The sequence below is a fragment of the Scylla paramamosain genome, unplaced genomic scaffold (assembly GCF_035594125.1).
Source record: "Scylla paramamosain isolate STU-SP2022 unplaced genomic scaffold, ASM3559412v1 Contig3, whole genome shotgun sequence".
In the NCBI taxonomy this organism is placed as follows: domain Eukaryota; kingdom Metazoa; phylum Arthropoda; class Malacostraca; order Decapoda; family Portunidae; genus Scylla; species Scylla paramamosain.
The window spans coordinates 3,630,770-3,655,179 of NW_026973668.1; the positions used below are offsets into that span (position 1 = coordinate 3,630,770).

General features: G+C 44.1%; 1 long non-coding RNA gene across 2 annotated transcripts; it reads left to right on the top strand.

Annotated features, from left to right (window-relative positions):
- Positions 1-7,065: 7,065 nt before the first annotated feature.
- On the top strand, positions 7,066-7,883 carry LOC135096328 (uncharacterized). 2 transcript variants are annotated; one of them, XR_010264684.1, is made up of 3 exons: positions 7,066-7,261; positions 7,349-7,444; positions 7,710-7,883. It is a non-coding gene; the product is annotated as an uncharacterized LOC135096328 (long non-coding RNA). The 2 variants fall into 2 exon arrangements; XR_010264685.1 differs by having other exon boundaries at positions 7,725-7,883.
- Positions 7,884-24,410: the final 16,527 nt, after the last annotated feature.

Consider the following 24,410-nt stretch of genomic DNA (forward strand, 5'->3'; position numbering starts at 1 on the left):
ACCACCTCCCAACATCCAACAGCCACCATCGCCACCTCCCAACATCCAACAGCCACCATCGCCACCTCCCAACATCCAACAGCCGCCATCGCCACCTCCCAACATCCAACAGCCACCATCGCCACCTCCCAACATCCAACAGCCACCTCCCAACATCCAACAGCCACCATCGCCACCTCCCAACATCCAACAGCCACCATCGCCACCTCCCAACATCCAACAGCCACATCCCAACATCCAACAGCCACCATCGCCACCTCCCAACATCCAACAGCCACCATTGCCACCACCCAACATCCAACAGCCACCTCCCAACATCCAACAGCCACCATCACCACCTCCCAACATTCAACAGCCACATCCCAACATCCACCAGCCACCATCGCCACCTCCCAACATCCAACAGCCACCTCCCAACATCCAACAGCCCTCTCCCAACATCCAACAGCCACCATCGCCACCTCCCAACATCCAGCAGCCACCATCGCCACCTCCCAACATCCAACAGCCACCATCGCCACCTCCCAACATCCAACAGCCACCATCGCCTCCTCCCAACATCCAACAGCCACCTCCCAACATCCAACAGCCACCATCGCCACCTCCTAACATCCAACAGCCACCATCGCCACCTCCCAACATCCAACAGCCACCTCCCAACATCCAACAGCCACCATCGCCACCTCCCAACATCCAACAGCCACCTCCCAACATCCAACAGCCACCATCACCACCTCCCAACATCCAACAGCCACCATCGCCACTTCCCAACATCCAACAGCCACCATCGCCACCTCCCAACATCCAACAGCCACCATCGCCACCTCCCAACATCCAACAGCCACCTCCCAACATCCAACAGCCACCATCGCCACCTCCCAACATCCAACAGCCACCATCGCCACCTCCCAACATCCAACAGCCACCATCGCCACCTCCCAACATCCAACAGCCACCATCGCCACCTCTCAACATCCAACAGCCACCATCGCCACCTCCCAACATCCAACAGCCACCATCGCCACCTCCCAACATCCAACAGCCACCATCGCCACCATCCAACATCCAACAGCCACCATCGCCACCTCCCAACATCCAACAGCCACCATCGCCACATCGCAACATTCAACAGCCACCATCGCCACCTCCCAACATACAACAGCCACCATCGCCACCTCCCAACATCAAACAGCCACCATCGCCACCTCCCAACATCCAACAGCCACCATTGCCACCTCCCAACATCCAACAGCCACCATCGCCACCTCCCAACATCCAACAGCCACCATCGCCACCATCCAACATCCAACAGCCACCATCGCCACATCGCAACATTCAACAGCCACCATCGCCACCTCCCAACATCCAACAGCCACCATCGCCACCTCCCAACATCCAACAGCCACCATCGCCACCACCCAACATACAACAGCCACCATCGCCACCACCCACCATAAAACAGCCACCATCGCCACCACCCAACATCCAACAGCCACCATCACCACCTCCCAACATCCAACAGCCACCATCGCCACCTCCCAACATCCAACAGCCACCTCCCAACATCCAACAGCCACCATCGCCACCACCCAACATCCAACAGCCACCACCGCCACCTCCCAACATCCAACGGCCACCACCCACCATACAACACCCACCATCGCCACCACCCAACATCCAACAGCCACCATCGCCACCACCCAACATCCAACAGCCACCATCGCCACCACTCAACATCCAACAGCCACCATCGCCACCTCCCAACATCCAACAGCCACCATCACCACCACCCAACATCCAGCAGCCACCTCCCAACATCCAACAGCCACCATCGCCACCTCCCAACATCCAACAGCCACCATCGCCACCTCCCTACATCCAACAGCCAACATCGCCACCTCCCAACATCCAACAGCCACCATCGCCACCTCCCAACATCCAACAGCCACCATCGCCACCTCCCAACATCCAACAGCCACCATTGCCACCACCCAACATCCAACAGCCAGCTCCCAACATCCAACAGCCACCATCGCCACCTCCCAACATCCAACAGCCACCATCGCCACCTCCCAACATCCAACAGCCACCATCGTCACCTCCCAACATCCAACAGCCACCATCGCCACCTCCCAACATTCAACAGCCACCATCGCCACCACCCAACATCCAACAGCCACCATCGCTACCTCCCAACATCCAACAGCCACCATCGCCACCTCCCAACATCCAACAGCCACCATCGCCACCACCCAACCTCCAACAGCCACCATCGCCACCTCCCAACATCCAACAGCCACCATCGCCACCTCCCAACATCCAACAGCCACCATCGCCACCTCTCAACATCCAACAGCCACCATCGCCACCTCCCAACATCCAACAGCCTCCATCGCCACTTCCCAACATCCAACAGCCACCATCGCCACCTCCCAACATCCAACAGCCACCATCGCCACCTCCCAACATCCAACAGCCACCTCCCAACATCCAACAGCCACCATCGCCACCACCCAACATCCAACAGCCACCATCGCCACCTCCCAACATCCAACAGCCACCATCGCCACCTCCCAACATCCAACAGCCACCATCGCCACCACCCAACATCCAACAGCCACCTCCCAACATCCAACAGCCACCATCGCCACCTCCCAACATCCAACAGCCACCATCGCCACCTCCCAACATCCAACAGCCACCATCGCCACCACCCAACATCCAACAGCCACCATCGCTACCTCCCAACATCCAACAGCCACCATCGCCACCTCCCAACATCCAACAGCCACCATCGCCACCACCCAACATCCAACAGCCACCATCGCCATCTCCCAACATCCAACAGCCACCATCGCCACCTCCCAACATCCAACAGCCACATCCCAACATCCAACAGCCACCATCGCCACCTCTCAACATCCAACAGCCACCATCGCCACCTCCCAACATCCAACAGCCACCATCGCCACCTCCCAACATCCAACAGCCACCATCGCCACCTCCCAACATCCAACAGCCACCATCGCCACCTCCCAACATCCAACAGCCACCTCCCAACATCCAACAGCCACCATCGCCACCACCCAACATCCAACAGCCACCATCGCCACCTCCCAACATCCAACAGCCACCATCGCCACCTCCCAACATCCAACAGCCACCATCGCCACCACCCAACATCCAACAGCCACCATCGCCACCACCCAACATCCAACAGCCACCATCGCCCCCTCCCAACATCCAACAGCCACCATCGCCACCTCCCAACATCCAACAGCCACCATCGCCACCACCCAACATCCAACAGCCACCATCGCCACCTCCCAACATCCAACAGCCACCATTGCCACCACCCACCATCCATCTGGGAGGTGGCGGATGATGCGTGGTGTGAGGTAGTGAATGGGTGATGTGAGGTGGTGGATGGGTGATGTTGAGGTGCTGGATGATGGATGTTATTGGGAGGTGGCAGTTTTCGTACGATATGAAGTGGCAGGCGGCTCGTGTCATCCACCGCCTGCCACCTCCAACATCCGCCATCCGCCACCTTTCATCAACCGCCATGCACCATCTGCCACCTTCCATCATCCGCCACTTTCCAACATCCGCAATCCACCATCCGCCACCTCCTACTATCCGCTATCACCATCTCCCATCCTTTCTTCCTCTTTTTATTTTTCTCTTCTTTTTCCTACATTCTAGTACATACGTACCAAAATGCTAAAACGCACTCAAAACACTCTTTATGGAGACACAGAGTAGCATTACCATAAACAAGTATTATCAGTGTTTTGAGCTTGTGACGTACATGAACGCCAAAATAAATGCAAAGCAACCTGTATGGGGAGACAAAAAAGACATTACGAGAAACATGTATTGTGAATGTTTTTGAACTTCTCAATTACCAAAACGCTAAAACGCATGGAGAAACAGAACAACACTACCTAAAAACGTGTATTTTCAGTTTAATTAACATTGTAAGGTACCAAAAAGCTAAAATGCATGTAAAGCACCTTATATGGGGAAAGGAACGACATTTTAAGAAACGTTTTTGTTCAGTAATTATGGACGTGTTAGGGACCAAAACGCTAGAAGCCATCGAGAGTACCCTATATGGGAAAAGAATATATTACCAAAAATAAGCTACTTGCGTACCAAAATGCTAAAAAGCAGAGAAAACACCCTTTATGTAGAAAATGTACAACTTTACCAAAAACGTGTATTTCCATAGATTTTCAGCTTGTTACGTAGAAAAATTCTAAAATGCATGAAAAGTACTCTATATGGTGAAAGAAAATAGTATTAAGAGAAATGTATGTTATAAGAGTTATTAAAATCTTAGGTATCAAAATGTTAAAAGGCATGAATAGCACTCTCTATGGCGAAACAAAGCATCATTACCAAAGACGTGTATTTTGAGCGTTTTTCCCAGTGTTAGGTACCAAACGCCAAAATGCATGCAAAGCCACCTTTAATGGGGACAGGAAAGGTCATTAACTGAATTGTGTCTTTTGGGACTTTTCAGGGTGTTAGCCACGATAAATGTTAAAAAGCATAAAAATAACACTATATGGAAAAAGATAAATCATTAGCAAAAGCGTGTCTCTTGAGTGTTTTCAACTATTTACGTACCAAAGCGCTTAAACGCATACAAAACCTTTTATCCTTTTATAGAGAAACAGAAAATATATATGCATCTATCGAGAAAGGAAACGACCTTTCCAGAAACGTGTCTTTTGAGTGTTTATGAGCGTGCTAGGCAACAGAAGCCTACAAAACATGGAAGGCATCCTATATGTGAATAGAAATTATTATAAAAAAAAAAAAAACGTGACATTTCATTGTTTTTTACTTTATTACCAAAAATGTGGCATTTAAGTGTTTTGACTTAATTTCGTAGCAAAAAGCTAAGAGTCATGCAAAACACGATTTATAGCGAAACAGGATAACATTACCAAAACAAGAATTTTGAGTGTTTTTAAACTTCTTACGTAAAAAAAAAAATGCCAAATTCCATGAGAAGTACCCTATATGGGAAATGAAAACACACTGCGATGAACATTTATTATGAGTGTTTTTAACCTTGGGTCCCAAAACGGGATAACACATAAATAACTCTATATGGAAAAACGTTTACTTTGAGTGTATTTCACACCAAACCGATAAAATGCATGCAAAGCACCCTTCATGGCGAAAAGAAGAGAGATTTCAAGAAACGTGTCCTTTGAGTGTTCATGAATGTGCTATGAACCTAAACGCAAAAAAAAAAAAAAAGTATGGAAAACTCGTATAAGTAAGACAAAAAAATTACCAAAACATCTATTTTCACTCCTTACGTAATACTTTAAGACTCATGCAAAACACTCTTTATGGAAAAGGGGAATAACTTTTCCTAAACAAGTATTTTAGTGTTTTTGAGCTTATTGCATAGAAAAACACCAAAATACATGCAAAACACCCTATACGGAGAAACGAAAAGACATTACCAAAAACGAGTGTTATGTATGTTTTTGAGCTTCTTTGGTAAAAAAAAAAAAACGCTAAAAAGCATGAATAGCACTCTATATGGAGAAACAAATCAACAAATCAAACAAACTTTTTTGTCCTATCCACTCTTACACTGATGATACCACCCTGCACTTTTCCATGTCTTTTCACAGACGTCCAGCCCTTCAGGAAGTAAACAGTTCAAGCAGGGAAGCCATAGAATGCCTGAATTCTGATCTCTCTAAAATTTCTGATTGGGGGGAGAGCAAACTTGGTATTGTTCAATGCCTCAAAAACTCAATTCCTCCATCTATCAACTCGACACAACCTTCCAGACAACTATCCCCTCTTCAATGACACTCAACTGTCTCCCTCTTCTACAATGAACTTCCTGAGTCTGTCCTTTACTTATAATCTAAACTGGAATCTTCACATCTCATCTCTAGCTAAAACAGCTTCTATGAAGTTAGGTGTTCTGAGTCATCTCCACCAGTTTCTCTCGCCCTCCCAGCTGCTAACTCTATAAAGGGGCCTTATCCATCCATGTATGGAGTATGCTTCACATGTCTAGGAGGTTCCACTCATAACACTCTTTTAGACAAGGTCGAGTCAAATGTTTTTTGTCTCATCAACTCCTCTCCTCTCACTGACTGTCTTAAGTCTTTTTCTCATCACCACAATGTTGCATGTCTTGCTATCTTATACCACTGTTTTCATGCTAACTGCTCTTCTGATCTTGCTAACTGCATGCCTCTCCTCCTCCCATGGTCTCACTGTACAAGACTTTCTTCTTTCTCTCATCCCTATTCTGCCACCTCTATAATATAAGAGTTAACCAGTATTCTGAATCATTCGTCCTTTTCTCTGATAAACTCTGGAACTCCCTGCCTGCTTCTGTATTTCCACCTTCCTATGACTTGAACTTCTTCAAGAGGGACATTTCAAGACACTTATCCTTCAATTTTTTACCATTCTATTTGACATTTTTATGGCTACTGACAACAAATGAGCCTCTCTTTTTTTTTTTCTGTCCTTGGTCAGTGGCCCTCTTACATAAGAGATAAAAGAAAAAAAAATTATATATATATATATATATATATATATATATATATATATATATATATATATATATATATATATATATATATATATATATATATATATATATATATAACTAGTGTAAAGAAATATTCTAAATGAAAATACATGAAATATAATCAAAATAAAAACAAAAAATATAAAATATATGTGAAAATACAAAAAAATACACAATAAAAAAAACTAAATTTAATAAGCAATAGAAATAAATATTAAATAAAATTAAATAAAATCCAAAAAATAATAATGGAACTAAAAGTAAAATAACATAACACAAAACACAAAAAACAAAAAAAAAAAAAAATGAAGCATTTATAAAAATAAAAACATTCATAATAAATAAAGCATCAATAAATAAAACAATAATGAAACAAAAGAAATCACAAAAAAAAGATAATAATTACCATAAGCAAAACAAACAAACAAACTAATTAAAATAAAACTTCTGTCATGTTTTCATTTACCCTTCCAGATATAGAGAAATGGCATTCCCCCGGGGCAGGATGGAGGCAGCAGAGTGGCGGCGCCTGCTTCACCTCCTCAAGGACGCGCGGGTCAGGGTGACGAGGGAGTATGGAAGTTTTTTGATACCAGAGAAAACCATCACTGAGGAGGAGGAGTGGAGAGAGCTGGAGGACGTCACTATCAATTTGTGGGGGTGTAAGGTGTTCAGGTGAGTGTGTGTGTGTGTGTGTGTGTGTGTGTGTGTGTGTGTGTGTGTGTGTGCTGCCTCTAATTACCCTTGGTTTCTTCCATACAGGGAATCTGACGAGATGTGTTTCTTGTCAGCCTCAATTTTTGACTTATGAGTCTGATGAAGAAGATGAAGATGAGGAGGAGGAGGACTTAAAAAATTGTTAGTATCAGCAGTAATATTCAGAGTTGTGTGAGTGATATAATATTATAAGGCTAGTAATTGTTAGTAAGTAGTGATAACAAGTTTTTATTGTTATTATTACTAATAATAATAATAATAATAATAATAATAATAATAATAATAATAATAATAATAATAATAATAATAATAATAATAATAATAATAATAGTAATAATAATAATAAGACTCACAAGAGTTTTTTCTTCCATCAATAGAGCCTTGACTTTTTTCCTTCATGACACAGTAACCTGCTCCACAGCCTGCTGCATCACCACCACAGCCACCTCCACCACAGCCTGCTACACCACCATCACAGCCACCACAACACAGTCACTCCACCACAGCCTGCCAAAAGTAGTGGAGACAAAGCGGCGCCCTTTGAGAGTGGTGCCCCCAGTGCTGTGCTGCATCAAGTGTTGTACACCTGCAGGTGGTGTGGTTGGTGTCCTCCACACGTAGGGAATTGTTTGTAAGGTGTGTGGCGGCGTGAATCGCGGTGCAGGTGTTCTGGTGCAGTGAGCCACACTGGGGTGCCAGCAGGTGCGCCGTGACAGGTGTGAGGACTCGTTCACCACAACACTCATTCACCGACGCTGTGCTGTGTGGGCCAGGGCATATCAGGCAGTTAGTTTGGCACAGGCGGCATTCTGATTGCCTTTGGTTTTGACGTGTGTTGGAAGACTCAAACACTGATAATAAAGCTGCTCCACCCTGTCTCTCATTTCCCTGAGTCCAGTGGTGTGGTGAAGGGTCCCAGCACTAGTGATAAAGCTGCTCCACAACAGTCCTGCACAACAAAGAGAGTGGCTGGGTGCAGACTCTGCCGGCAAGGAAGCAACATGGGAAACACTTCAGGGAGAAAGACCAGCGGGACCGACAGTGGACAGCTGGATGACTCGGCGGGCAGCCGGGAGAGGATGGCCAAGCTAGGCCAGACCCATTGCTGGCCAGGAGAATGGACTCAGCCGAGGAGATGCACATGTGTGTCCCATGGGAAAGAGCTGCCGTGTCACTGCAGTAGTGACGCTGAAGAGGACATCAAGGAGAACGAGTCATGCGAGGCGAGCCACACAACCTTCAGAAACGTGTCATTCTGTCTGCAGATGATGCCTCAATATTAAGAGAATGACAAGCCACACTGACTGTGGAATTCCTCACACTGACTTGAACAAGACCTCACAGTGGAGCAAGGCACAGGAAAGGGAGATCATTGCATTACCTACTGCAGAGAGAGAGAGAGAGAGAGAGAGAGAGAGAGAGAGAGAGAGAGAGAGAGAGAGAGAGAGAGAGAGAGAGAGAGAGAGAGCAGCTGGTACTATACAAATGTTATTGGTGTCAGTATCAACTCTTGTTTATGCCCAAGACAGTGTGAGTCTCTTCAGACAAACATACAACAAGTTTCTTCTGTAACAATTTCCTGGAATCCACTCCCGGCAGTCTGCGCCACCAGCACACCCCGTGTCTCTCAGCCAAGTCTCCACCCAGCACCCTAAACCATCTGCCCAAACAGGTGAGATGTCGGGGGGGCAGAGAGAGGCGGTGCACATTACACATTACATCTTAAGTAAGTATTAACCCTAAGGAAGTATCCTGTTGATGATACAGAAATGTTGTTAATGTGCCACTAGTATTGCAGTGAACGTGCTGCCTGTCCTGCACGCCACCACACCAGCACATGCCACACCTTCTCCTCCGAGTGCCACCATCCGGTGCTGCGCAGCAGAACAGATGTGGAGGCGTCAGCCGAGTATATGACTGACGCGTCGTGCCAGAGGAAATGCAAGCTGACCATCATGGGTGGCTTCAACTGTAGAGAACTAAATTGAGATGAATGGACAAGTGAAGGAAGTGACGAATCATGGGGGAGTGAAATGCTGAAGTTAGCCATGGAAAACACTTTAACACAATGGATTGCAATTGACACGAGATTTACAAGTGATGGTGTACCACTGAGACTGGACTCGGTTTTCATGAAAGACCCAGAAATTATAGAAAGTGTCACCTGAGACTCCCCTTTAAGCAAGAGTGATCACGTGTTAATTGAACTCCAAATAACAGAGACTTTAAAGTGTCTGAGAGAAGAGGATCACAAGATTGAAAGGTTGAACTATAGGAAGGCAGACCATAAAGCCATGAAATGATTTTTACACAGGCAGATTGGAGCGCCTTTAACATGACCAATACCATCGTTCCAAAAGTGAACAGGAGAGAGATTAGGAAAAGTGACTGGTTTGACAAGAGTTGTACGGAGGCAAAAAGTAAGAGTGACCAGGTGTTGAATAAATGGAGAAGGAAAAAGAAGGCCAGAACTGTAGAAAAACTATGCGGAGGCCAGAAATGACATTTGTCTATGCAGAGAGATAAAAAGAAACTATGAGAAGGATACAGTGGAGAGGTGTAAGGACTGGCCAAATTCATATACAGTAAATTAAAAAAACAAAGAAGGGATAAGCAAGCTGGAAGTGAATGAACTACAATACACAAAGGCAGCAGAAATGGCAGAAGTTATGAAATGAATGACTGTTTTCAGAAAGCTTTCACCAGGGAAGATGACTTCAACAATCAGGAGGAAATAACCATGAAGGGTAACACCTTGCATGAGATCCAGATATCTATTGAAGAAGTGTAGAAATTACTGAGTGGGTTAGATGCAAGGAAGGCACATGGACCGGATGGAGTGTCAAACTGGGTGTTGAAAGAGTGCAGCAGTGAGCCAAGTGCTAAAATGCTAAAATACACAGTATCACCAATTGTTTGCTGAGAGTAGATAGAGTCTCTGAAGACTGGAAGAGTCCAAATATTATTGCAATATACAAAGAAGGCAAGGGAGAGGATCTGATGAATTACAGACCTGTATCATTGACAAGTGTGGTGGCCAAGATCTGTGAAAGGGCAGTTAGAGACAAATGGATGGAATACCTGGAGACCAAAGACATAATAAGTGACAGTTTGGCTTTCAAAAAGGACACTCCTGTACTGCTAACTTGGTGTGCTTCTATTCAAGAGTTACCGATATAATACAAGAAAGAGACAGATGGGCGGACTGCATTTATTTAGACCCGGAGAAGGCCTTCGACAAAGTTCCACGCAAGAGACTAGTGTGGAAACTTAGAGAAGAAGGTGGTGTGGGAAGAAAATTACTGGCATGGATGGAAGACTTCCTAAAGGACAAAGATGAGGACAGTTATAAGAGACAAAACATCTACATTCAAAAGTGTTTACAGTGGAGTTCCTCAGGGATCAGTTGTACCTCCTATTATGTTTGCTATATACATAAATGATATGGTTAAGGAGACAGGAAGTGATGCAAGTCTGTTTGTTGATGATGCAAGATCATGAAGGAAGTAAAGAATAAAGAGGACTGTGACCTGCTCCAAAAGGACTTCAATAGGATATATGAATGGAGTAAAAAAATGGAACATTGCATTTGATGCAAGAAAATGTAGTGTATTGGAGTTAGGGGAAAGCAAAAACAGACCTGTTGGAACCTATAAGCTGAGAGAAGGAAAAATCCAGAAAAGGGACACTGAGAAAGATCTTGGGATATATATATATATATATATATATATATATATATATATATATATATATATATATATATATATATATATATATATATATATGTGTGTGTGTGTGTGTGTGTGTGTGTGTGTGTGTGTGTGTGTGTGTGTGTATTTATATATATATATATATATATATATATATATATATATATATATATATATATATATATATATATATATATATATATATATATATATATATATATTTGTACACACACACACACACACACTGTCATGGCGGACAGAAAAGTCAACGCATATAGGTGTTCCTAAAAATCCAGCCATCTACGTCGCTGAGAGCTGCCCTAGTGGAAATACAGATGTGAGACTTCACACTAGTTTTACTCGTTGCTGTCCTGTATCTAAAAGTGTTTTGTAGAAAGCGGTTAAATTGTTATAGTGAACGATGAAGAAGGGGCTACTCCGGTCCCCACTGTGTTGTTTACACCAACGGGGACCGTCCCGAAGGCAAGACAGAGAGACTTACCGGGATTTGGGGAAGAGGACCGAAGGGTCGGAGAAGCAATGATGAGAAGAATTATCACTGGAAACCGAAATGAAGGATAGATTTGACAAGATGGAGAAGATGGTTGAAACTTTGATCACCGAAAAGGGGGTGTGGAAAAGTGCATACGACGACCTACATAAAAAAAAATTAACGTTATTTCAAAAGAAATCAATGGAATATGAAGGCAAAGTGGAAGAGTTAAGTGTAAAACAGGGAAATTGGAGGAAAGAACAAGAGGAAGAAAAGATCGATTTTAGGAAAATTGTGCAGGAATAGACCAAGGCAAACGACACAAAGCTAACAGAAAAAGTTGTTCAATTTATAAAACAGAAAGAAAACTTGGTGAGAGACACTGTGGATCAGAAAAAAAAAATGTGGTATTCTGCCTGAAGGAAGAGTGTACACCTCAATGGACTGAAAGAGAAAAGAAGGAAAAGATGTGTGGAAAAATTAGTGGGGACTTTACGAGAAGAAAAAGAGCTAACTGGAGAGATGATGATGGGATGACGGCCCGTTGGTGGTGGGGGAGGCGGTAGCGCTCTTCCTGCCTTCAAATACCAGCGGGTTCATAGGCTTTGATAATGGGGTACACGGTGCGGATGCGGTACCAGTCCCCCCCGGGTCCGAGGGGCGGGCATAGAGCCTCTGTGTCCGTCCCTCGGATCAAGGGCGTCCTAGCAGAGCTCGCAGTTTGCGAATTGGTGTTTCGTGCTGCGGCGGGTCTAGTAAAGCAGATAGCCAACCACCTGGCTGAGGGTGGCGTCCTCAGAACCGGAATCCTGTCGGGGGTGACTTCGGCAGGTAGGTTTTGCATCACCTGTGCCGTTGAAGACGGTAGGTGTGAGTAGTGCTGGCTTTAGCCCGCTACCCTGTCGTCCCCTCCAAAGGGGTTGTCCTGGCTGCCTGCTATCGGCTGCTTGGTCACCAAGCGCGGGTAAACGGCGGTCGGACAAAGCATGACTCGATCAAGCGAAGAAATTAAAAGATTGATTAGATATGTTGAGGGTGGACAGAGTCCTATGAAAATAAGGTTTAGGTCACAAGTGGCAGCTGAAGAAACACCGAGTAAATCCCGGAAACTGGCCAAGTTGGAAGAATACAAACAAGTGTGGATAAAAAAAAAAAAAATAGAACCAGAGAAGAGAGATATACTAAAAATTAACTAAGAAAGGAGCAAATGAAAAAAAAAAAACGAAAACTATCAGAGGTGGTGAAAAAAAAAAAAAACACTTCTTTTGGAGGGTGATGGATGTGAGGTTGAGAAAGTGGTACAGAAGGGAAGTAAATGCGGAAGGGGAAGACTAAAAGTAGCATACACGAACATAAATGGACTAATGGCAGCAGTGTTGGAACTAGAAAATTATTTAAAAGAGGAGAAACCGGACATCATGGGAACTGTTGAAACTAAATTGGCAAGTGTAGGGGATATATTAAATATTGGTGAAGGAAAATTCATCCTGTGGATGAGGAATAGAAAGAATAAACGGGGAGGTGCGATGCTTCTAGTTAGGAAGGATTTATTAGTGGAATCTGTCACATATGGGCTGGAGGAGGCAGAAGTATTGAGAATAAGCTTAAGACAGAATATGGGAAGATACCGTAACGTTGTGGTGATTTAGGTTCCCCCTATTCCAACTCTTGGAGAGAGGATGAATATAAGAAAATACCTGAGGACTCAAGGACATGTTTGGCGGAGCTGCTCCAGGAAAATGACGATATACTCCTGATGGGGAACTTCAGCTGTAAAGAGGTATATTGGGAGAACTGGACTACAGAAGGCAGTGAGTCATCATGGGGAAACAAGCTATTAGACCTGGCTGTTGAAAATTTCCTGACACAATGGGTAACAGATGACAAGATTTAGGGGAAATGAAGCACCTTCAAGGCTCAATCTAATTTTCACCAAGGAACAAGAAATAGTAGAAGACCTTAAATACATAAACCCAATAGGAAAAAGTGATCATGTGCTGATTCAGTTCACAGTTATGGATAATAACCTCAGTATAAGGAAAGAGGACCACAGAAGAGAATGGTTAAACTACAACAAGACTAACTTTGGACAACTTAGGAAGTATTTCAGTGAAGTGAATTGGAACATAGTTATTCAAAAGGAGGACATAGAGGAAAAGTGGACAGCTTTCCTGGACATTTATAATAAGGGAGTAGAGAAATGGGTATCCAAAAGATCAACAAAGAACCTTTTCAAAAAGGATTGGTACAACAGGAGATGTGCAACAGCTAGATTGGAGAGAGAAAAAGCATGGAACAAGTGGAAGAAAAACAAGAGACTGGACCTGTGGAACAATTATATAAGGAAGAGGAACGAATATGTCAAAACTCATAGATGAGCAGAAAATTTTTGAAAAGAATGTTGTGGAGAAACATAAAGACCAACCAAAATTATTTTATAAATTCATCAATGGAAAATTAAAGAGATAAGATGAAATAATCACAGTAAAAACTGGAGAAGAGACAGTGGATGACCCAGAAAAAGTAGCTGAAGTGTTTAACAGATACTTCCACTCTGTGTTTAGTATGGAAAATTATTTCAGAGGTGAGAGGACAGCGTTAGGAAAAGGGACCGACCTAAAGGAGATTAAAACATCAGTAGAAAAAGTAAAGAATATGTTGGAAGACCTGGATGTAAGGAAAGCAATGGGTCCTGATGGTGTCTCAAGTTGGATTTTAAAAGAGTGTAGCTCACAGTCAGTCTCAGCACTGCACAATATAATTAGCACGACCCTGGTAAAAGGTAGAGCACCAATAGATTGGAAACGGGTGGATATTACCCCAATCCACAAGACTGGAAGTAAAGAAGATCCATTAAATTACAGACATGTATCGCTCACAGGTGTGGTGGTGAAGATTTGTGAAAAGATTATCAAGAACAGATGGGTGAAATACCTAGAAGACAACAAGGTGATAACAGAGAAACAGTTTGGCTTCAGAAAAGGAAGATCTTGTGTTACGAATTTGATAAGTTTCTACTCAAGAGTAATAGATATAGTGCAAGAGAGAGATGGATGGACCAACTGCATATACTTAGATCTGAGAAAAGCATTTGATAAAGTTCCGCACAAGACTAATATGGAAATTGGAAAAAATTGGAGGACCCAGTCGATCACTGTTAAAGTGGATGACTGACTTTTTGACAAACAGAGAAATGAGGACAGAAATTAAAGGCACCAAGTCGAATTGGAGAACAGTAATAAGTGTAGTTACTCAAGGTTCAGTACTGGCACCTATTATGTTCACAGTTTATGTAAATGATATGACAGAAGGTGAAGAAAGTTACATGAACCTTTTTGCTGATGATGCTACGATTATAAGGAAAGTAACAAATGAAGAGGACTGCAATGCTAGGACGAAAAATAAGGATACTGTAGGTCCATTAAAGGCAGCAGATGGGGAGCTGGTTAGTTCTGGGGAGGAGATTAGTAAACTTCTGAATGATTATTTTTTAACTATTTTCACCCAGGAAAACATGCAGGATATGCCAGATAGTGAACAGGTGTTTAGAGCAGATGAGTATGAGAAGCTGACAGATATTTCCATAACTAGGGAGATAGTGGAGCAGGAGATAGATAGGCTAAAAAAGTTCAAGTTCTATCACTTCATAGGTCCTCCCTCCCTTCATTGTTCTGCTCTGGTCCTCCCACTACCTGCAGAGCACAGCACAGAGAACAAAGCTACAGAACTAAAATGGTCTGTTTTTTGCACGCCTGTACCAGGAACTCTTTTGTCACTCTTACTATCATCTCTTTTTCTGTCTCCCTCTCCCCTTGATACATGACAAACATCTCAATAGAAGTCAGAAACCCACCTGAGGAAGAGGCAGTTGAAGGATTCCAGAGGCCATTGTTTGAAAACCCCAGACAACACCAGGAAGCCCCAGGGATAGAAACCATCATAGAGAAAAACAGAAACAAACAACAAATACCAGCTGTTGAATTGACACAGAAAGGTCTGAGAAAGAAAATTAGTCTATACAGCAACTTTAAGGCCCCAGGCATAGACAAGATCCCAAACTTTTGGCTAAAAAAGATCACATCACTGCACCATCACTATGCACTGGCTTTTTACCAGATCACAAAAAGGAGAAGAGGACTCCCCACAATGGCTAACCACTAGAAGTACCAACCTGCTCCCAAAGACCGGCCAGACTCACTTGCCAAACAAATACAGACCCGTCTGCTGCCCATCAACAACATACAAGTGGCTGACAGGGGTCATAGCAGATGCAACATATGAACATCTAGACAGTGGGAACTACCTGGAAAAGAATGGAAGATCTGTATAAGGAATAAATCAGGCACTAAAGACCAATTATTAATCAACAAAACAATCTTAGAGGACTGCAAGAAGAGAAGGAGAAACCTAGGCATGGCATGGATCAACTGCAAAAAAAGGCATTTGACAGTGTGCTCCACTCATGGATAATGCGGTGCCTGGACCTCCGCAAGGTCCAAAAGACCAGGTGGAAAAATACCATCACCCTGAGCCACACAGGGGGACAAACAGTAATCCCACTTGTGAAAATACAGAGAGGAATATTCCAGGGAGACAGCCTCCCACCACTCTTGTTCTGCATCACTGTAGAACCACTTAGTAAAATATTGAAGAAATATGACATTGGCTATAATTTAAACAAAAGCAGAGGCCAAAAAAACAGCTAGGCTCATCTTCAGGTCATCTTCATGGATGACCTGAAGATTTATGCAGAATCAGACCAAAAACTCAGTGAACTCGTCAGAGCAGTACATCAGTTCTCCAGGGACATAGTATGGAGTTTGATCTGGATAAATGCTCCAAATGCACCATCAGGGCTGGCAAGAAGGTAGCAGCAGAAAACATGTACATTGGTGAACAGGACTGCACTGAACACCTTGCTGTAAACTCCACATACAAATATTTGGGAATAGAAAACAATGCCACTCTAGAACACAAAAAGTGAGAGAGAGGATCAACAAAGAATACCTTAATCACCTGAAAAAGATCTGCAGGTCAGAACTAACACCAAAAAACAAGATCACTGCCATAAACCAGCTGGCAATACCAGTGGTGACTTGTGGGGCTGGAATAGTGGACTGGCCACAAGGAGAGCCAGACAAGTTAGATATCAAGACCAGGAAGATGCTCACCCTACACAAAGTCACTTAAAGGTACCAGTGCATGGACAGGATGTACCTACCCTGGAGAGAAGGAGGACTGGGCCTGATGGAGATCAACCAGGCATATAGGGCATCCATTTTAAGTATGGGGCAGTACCTGGGGAGCTCTGAGGAGGACACCATGAAAAAGGCAGCACACCACCACAGTCAGGACCTGTCCCAACACACATCCATTACAAAACTGGTAGAAAACTTTGGAGGAGACCTCTTGGCAAAAAGGAGGTGATCAAATAACACCAGCAACCAAATTAGCAAGGAGAACTCAAGAGAAAATAGCAAAAGAGAACAGAATCTCAGATCTGAGAGACAAAAGCAACACCGAAGAGCCAGGAAATTCCAGGAAGAGCTGGAAGAAGATTAGATAAATAAAGAAGGGTCACTATAGTGGCTCAAGAATGGGGAGCTGGGTTTTGATGGAGAGAATTATAGTAAGGATACAAGATTAAGGCCTTCCACCCAATGGCTTCAGAAAAATGGCAGGGATCTCACAGAATGACAGATGCAGATTCTGCCATGCAGCAGTCAAAGAAGTGACCCATCTGGTCTCAGGCTGCCAGACTCTCCTGGCAGACAGTCATTACACGATCCGCCACAACAAAGTCTGCAGATACCTGAACTGGAAAATGTGCAGAGAACTAGACATAGAGGCAAAGAAAAACATCTGGGAACATGAACCAGCACCAGTTGTCTCAAACAACAGAGTCACCATCTTCTACAACAAGGACATTCCAGCAGGGAGACACACACACACACAAGGTGGGGCAACAAAACCTGATATTGTTATCTGGAACAAAGAAGAGAAAACAGCCAAAATGATAGATGTTGCAGTCCCCAGTGACTGTGGCCTCAGTAGAGCTGAAAGGAAAAAAATTACAAAATATCAAGACCTAAGAAATGACCCACGAACAACGTGGTCACTGACGGACGTCAGTATAACACCAGTGGTGGTGGTGGCAACAGGGCTGATGAAGAAGAACCCGGAGAGCTGCCCTGAGGCAATCCCTGGTCCCCCAAGTGCAGAGTGAATCATTTCAGAGCTTTGAAATATTAGACAAGTGTTTGGACAGGGATGACAGGTGGAAACAGACAGGTGTGTTTTGTACAGGGACTGCCACGTGTAGGCCTGACGGCTTCCTGCACCAACCCTTGTGTTCTTGTATATTACTACTACTACTACTACTACTACTACTACTACTACTACTACTACTGCTGCTACTGCTACTGCTACTACTACTACTACTTCTAGATCAGTACATGAACAGGCATGTTTTGTACAGGGACTGCCATGTGTAGGCCTGCTGGTCAGCCCTCAACATTACACAGGCTAGTAAGTGCAGCATCTCTTCCAGTTCATCCTTTCTTTCCTGTGAATAATGCAGAGATTTCACACATTGCTTTAAGTGCTGACAATTGTTGACTGTTGCTGTGAAAGGGTTGACAGGTTAATGATCCTGGGAGGCAAAGAAAACTGGTGGTCTTTGGTCAATGGCCTTGGTGTTGTGATGGTCTGCTGCCTTCATCACTTTTCACCACAACAGGCAGAGGGAGTGAGAGTGCAGGGGAGAGGGAGAGGGAGAGAGGAAGGTGTGAGAGGTAAGACAAATGTGGAGAGAGAGTATACTTAATATTGCATCTCTTGCTATGCAAAGCTGGATAAGAGTGTTGAAGCCTCCCTCCTGAAAGAGTTCAAGTCAAAGGCAGGGGAAAACACAGCAACAAGCAGGGGAGTTCAAGAGTGTGCCAGTGAAGGGGATGAAAGACTGAGAATATTGGTTAACTCTTGCATTGGAGAGGTGGACAGAATAGTGGTGGAAGATTGAGAATACTGGTTAACTTTTGCATTAGGGAGGTGGACAGAATAGTAGTGAAAGATTGAGAATTGCATTGGGGAAGTGGACAGAATAGTGGTGAAAGACTGATAATACTGGCTAACTCTCACATTAGGGAGGTGGACAGAATAGTAGTGAAAGATTGAGAATACTGGTTAACTCTTGCATTAGGGAGGTGGACAGAACAGTGATGAAAGATTGAGAATACTGATTAACTCTTGTAATAGGGATGGACAGAATAGTGGTAAAAGATTGAGAATACTGGTTAATTCTTGCATTAGGGAGGTGGGCAGAATAGTGGTGGGAGTGAAAAAGTCTTACCAAATTGTACTGACAACCTCTGAGCAAAGAGGAGCAGCAAGGAGTATCTAAAGTTTAATGAAAGCCTCACAAAGTGTTGGCTGGATCTGCCCCCAAGCTTGATAAAGTTAGTTTTAACAGAGACGGGAATTGGAATTGGTTCCCAGACAGAGTGGTGGGTGACTGGAATAGACTCAGTAGTCAGGCTGTCACTCCCTTTGAAATGCCAAAATTTTACTTTTTCCACCAGTAGAACTAATACGTAGATGGTGAATAGGCTTAAAATACAAATAAAACACAAGAAAATATAAGCAAAAATAAAACTAAGTATAATACTAGATATGTTATGATAATGATGAAAATAACAAATGAATTTCTTTGTTATTTGTTATTACTTGAATGAAATCAATTTGATATGTTAGGTTGAGTATTTTCTGCTCCTTTCAAAATTGAGGTTTTACTATTTGACAACTTTCCCTTAAATAGCCACTATGAGACACCTCTTATTCTGAAGCCACGTCTGAACATTATATTGGGGTGATGGGGTGAGGCGAGACAGGGTAGGATGTTGGGGTGAGGTAGTATGGGGTTAATTCTTATAAACTCTTTCTTTCATATAAATGCTTATGAAAATTTTAGATTTTTTTCTTATCCTATCATATCCTTTCTTCCTCCTTCTTTCTACATTTCCTTTGTCTTCCCTCTTTTATTGTTCCTTCCTCCTTCTTTCTATAGTAACTGCAGAAAAAAAAACAGACACAAGTGGCACAGAGCAAATAGGTATGAATGGGCTAGATTAGGAGACTACTTGTATTCAGTATTTTGTATTTTGTATTGTAGCAGGTGTCTAAGGGGCTGATGTTTGATGGACGAGGAAGCTAATGAATTTGGTTGGCGCCACACTGGAATGATGATCATCACTGAGCATCACCCTATGCCAGTCCTCTGCAATGCAAAATACATAATTAGTCTGCAGTCCAGTGGTTGTGTTAGATGACAAAATCCAACCAAGCCCGGAGCATCCTGCAGGTCAGGAGGGGTGCTCCAGTGGCGGAGTGTTGTGGGAGGTGGAAGCTCCAGCAGGTGCTTCTGCCAGCACTCCTGAATAGTGCGAATACCAACACAAAAGACTGAGAATACTGGTTAATACTTGCATTAAAGAGGTGAACAGAATAATGGTGAAAGATTGAGAATACTGGTTAACTCTTGCATTAGGGAGTGGACAGAATAGTGGTGAAAGATTGAAAATACTGGTTAATTCTTGCATTAGGGAGGTGGACAGAATAGTGGTGAAAGATTGAGAATACTGATTAACTCTTGCATTACGGAGGTGGACAGAATAGTGGTGAAAGATTGAGAATACTGGTTAACTCTTGCATTACGGAGGTGGACAGAATAGTGGTGAAAGATTGAAAATACTGGTTAATTCTTGCATTAATGAATGGACAGAATAGTGGTGAAAGATTGAAAATACTGGTTAATTCTTGCATTAGTGAGTGGACAGAATAGTGGTGAAAGATTGAAAATACTGGTTAATTCTTGCATTAGGGAGGTGGACAGAATAGTGGTGAAAGATTGAGAATACTGGTTAACTCTCGCATTAGGGAGTGGACAGAATAGTGGTAAAAGATTGAGAATACTGGTGAAGTTTTGCATTAGGGAGGTGGACAGAATAGTGGTGAAAAAGAGGATGATGGACTTAATTCTTTCTTTTTTTATAAATGTTTATGATAATTTTAAACATTCCTCCTCGTTTATTCCTTCCCTTCTTCCTACACTACTCTATTCTTCCTTCTCCCTTCCTTTCTACATTTCCTTCGTCTTCTCTCCTTTATTGTTCGTTTCCCCTTTCAACATTTCCTTCTGCTTCTTCCCTTTTCTTTTTCTTCCTCCTTTCATTTATTCATTATTTTTTCGCGCCTTCATTAAAGGGTTAAATGGCTTTCAATAGCTTATTGTTTGAATGAGGCGGTGTTGTTATTCTCGAACTCCAAACCAACCAACGTCAGTATTTATAAAATGAGGAATCGTGTTTTCTATTAAAATATTCTGCACCTAAAGAGATTTATTATTATTATTATTTATTATTTTTTTACGCATACGATATTAATTCACAAGCGTTTTCAGTCGGTATGTAATAAGATTGCCAGAGGCCACCCCATGAAATTATTTTTGGAATCATTACTACACTTCTAATATTTCTTTAAATTATACTTAATTATTAATACCTAAATATAAGACGTTAATTGTATGGCTTAAAATATATATTAGTCTTTCCGTTCAGTGAAGGATTGAGTCACTTTGAGTGTGTCTTTTCAACGGTGGAGGGATGGCCCAGATGAGATGAATGACAGAATCAGCAGGGAGGCGGTGGAGAAATGTCTGGAAAGACAGAAGAAATGGGAAGGCAGCAGAACCAGACGAGGTACCTTACGAGATATACAAGAATGGAGTGGAAGATGTGATTGATAGTTGAAACAGGCACAAGTATACAAGTGTTTAGGAATGTGGGTGAGTCCGAACGGGTGTGAAAAGGCAAAGAATGGAAAGAGGAGGTCGACTGGTAAGCGCAGGAAGGATGAGCGAGTAAGTGTAACATGGTGAGGGAAGTGTGGAAGAGTGTGGCTGTGCCGAGTATAATGTATGGTATGAGTGTGATTGCTTGGAACAAAAGTGAAATTGATAAGTTAGAAGTGGGGCAGAATAGAGTAGCAAGGATGGCACTGAGTGCACCGAGGTACTGTAGACAGAAGTGAAATGTGTGGGACTGAATTAATGGAAGAACAAGATGGAAGGAAAGAGCTCCGTGGAATGGTACAAGGAGAAAGAGGCCCCGATGTATGAAAGGTGGTATGAGGGAAGCCTGGATGGTGATCTCTTCCGAGCGAGGCCACAGTGTATGGATGTGAATGCAAGGAATTACAGATGGTCTGAGTCCCGCAGCAAAGTGTGCCAGATGTGTGACACGGGAGAGGATGGGACGGTGTTTGTGGTGCTGGATGATGCAAGTGATTCTGACTGAGTTAGGGCGTAATATGAATGAAAGAGTGGAGAAGACAGAAAGGGAGTGAATGGTGGTGCTGCTGAGACTGTCTGGAGAAACCAATGAAAGGATGATTGAGGCTGTGGAGGAGTTTCTAGAGAGAATGTGGCGTGTCAGATGCAGGGACAATTAATTTGTTTTTTTTTTTTTTTCTTTCTACGAGTTGCCGATCCAAAGGCATGGCTGAGGAGCATGGAGCTATAATATACATCAATGCCCGGGAGTGATCCCGAGCCCGGTCCTGTAGCGACATTATCAAGATCAAGATCACTGGCGCCAAAAGTCCCTGTTTATGGTCACTGGTGGAGGGATCAGAGGCGGCGTCCGCGTGGTGCTGTGGTCAGTGGTCAGGGCACGCCGAGTGTGCGGCAGATTGCGCCTGTGTTTGAGCTGGCCTGGGTCATCTGTGGCCACCTGGTCACCTGTCTACTCTGTGTCTGGTGGAGGGAACAGAGGCGGCGTCCGCGTGGTGCTGTGGTCAGTGGTCAGGTCACGCCGAGTGTGCGGCAGATTGCGCCTGTGTTTGAGCTGGCCTGGGTCACCTGTAGCCACCTGGCGGAGTGGCAGTGCCTCCCTGGCCTCACCTGAGGGCGTGCAGGTAATGGTGGGCGGGGAACAAGTCAATGTCAGGAGCGAGTGACTGAGGTGCTGGTCACCGTCATTCTTGTTGTGGATTGTTTGTTTGTTTGTTGATTTCTTTTATCCCCAAGGCATGGTGGTGCCGTCTGGCTGTCTGCTGGTGCTGCCTGCCTGGTGAAGTGTTCCCTGGGGAATACACTGCTGCGCTAGGTTGTTAGGTTGCGTGGCACTAGTGTCGACGTGCGGTCCCCGGCTAGGCTAGGCCGCCTCCGTCAGGTCGAGAGAGAGTAGTAGTATCCTCGTCTGATCTGGTAACACTGCACAGAAAATACACAACTGGGAACTCTGACCTACCGGATTCGGCCTAGCCAGCCGGGGACCCCACGTCCACACTAGTGCCAGCTGTTTGGTGTTAGTTGTCAAGGTAGGTTTGGTTATTTTGTTAGGTTTGGTTAGGGTTAGTTAGGTTAGTAAGTTAGGCTTGCCTATGTTATGGTAAGTCAGGTTAAGTTTAGGTTAGGTTAGGTTCTTTTTTGACAAAATTTCGCTGTCAATTGTGGCAGAAATGCATGACAACAGTTTTTTTCTTTTTTTGTTTTATTTTTGTTATTTTATTTGTTTGTTTTCCAGCAGGACAGCAGTGGTGAGAGAGCAAGACCCAACCAGCAAATTCCCCATCCATTCTGCCCCAGAGACCCTCAGGTCAGTGGCCAGCAAGTCCTCCCGCCCATTCTGCTCCAGAGCCCCTCAGGTCAGTGACTGGCTGCTCAGAGAGCTGCACCACTACTGTCAACACTTGCTTCTTTGTCACAAGTTACCACCAACAAAAACTGATTGGCTTACTCTTTGCAAAGAGGCATTTTTTTTTTTTACTTTATTTATATATTTATTTATTTTTATTTTATTTATTCTCTCTCTCTCTCTCTCTCTCTCTCTCTCTCTCTCTCTCTCTCTCTCTCTCTCTCTCTCTCTCTCTCTCTCTCTCTCTCCACAAAAGTTCTTTGAAGGAAAATGTTTGTAAAGCTTTGCGTGTTGTGCTGGATTCTTGGTGAGGCAGTGACAGGAGTGGTGCAGTGCCTGGTGACAAAAATAATGAGTTAAGTAAGAAGTACTAGCACAGGGCACAAGTGAGAGAGTGGGCATTGTTAGTCGACACCTGAGACCAGGCCAGACCATGACCTGGTCTGGTCTGCGGACACCAGTTTGTTGCATTTTTCACCCCTGCATGTCTTTAGCAGCACACCACTAGCTGACCGCCTGGCCACTGTGGTGGTTTAGCAGCACACCACTAACTGACAGCCTGGCCACTGTGGTGGTTTAGCAGCACACCACTAACTGACAGTCTGGCCACTGTGGTGGTTTAGCAGCACACCACTAACTGACAGTCTGGCCACTGTGGTGGTTTAGCAGCACACCACTAGCTGACAGCCTGGCCACTGTGGTGGTTTAGCAGCACACCACTAACTGACAGCCTGGCCACTGTGGTGGTTCAGCAGCACACCACTAACTGACAGTCTGGCCACTGTGGTGGTTTAGCAGCACACCACTAGCTGACAGCCTGGCCACTGTGGTGGTTTAGCAGCACACCACTAGCTGACAGCCTGGCCACTGTGGTGGTTTATCAGCACAGTAACACCCTGACCACAGGCCACTGCCTCCCTGTTTTGTGTTTGTGGTGCTGGATGATGCAAGTGATTCTGACTGAGTTAGGGTATAATATGAATGAAAGAGTGGAGAAGACAGAAAGGGAGTGAATGATGGTGCTGCTGGGACTGTTTGGAGAAACCAATGAAAGGATGATTGAGGCTGTGGAGGAGTTTCTAGAGAGAATGTGGCGTGTCAGATGCAGGGACAATTAATTTCTGCTTGTTTTTTTTTTTTTTTTTTTTTTTTTTTTCCTCTACGAGTTGCCGATCCAAAGGCATGGCTCAGGAGCATGGAGCTATAATATA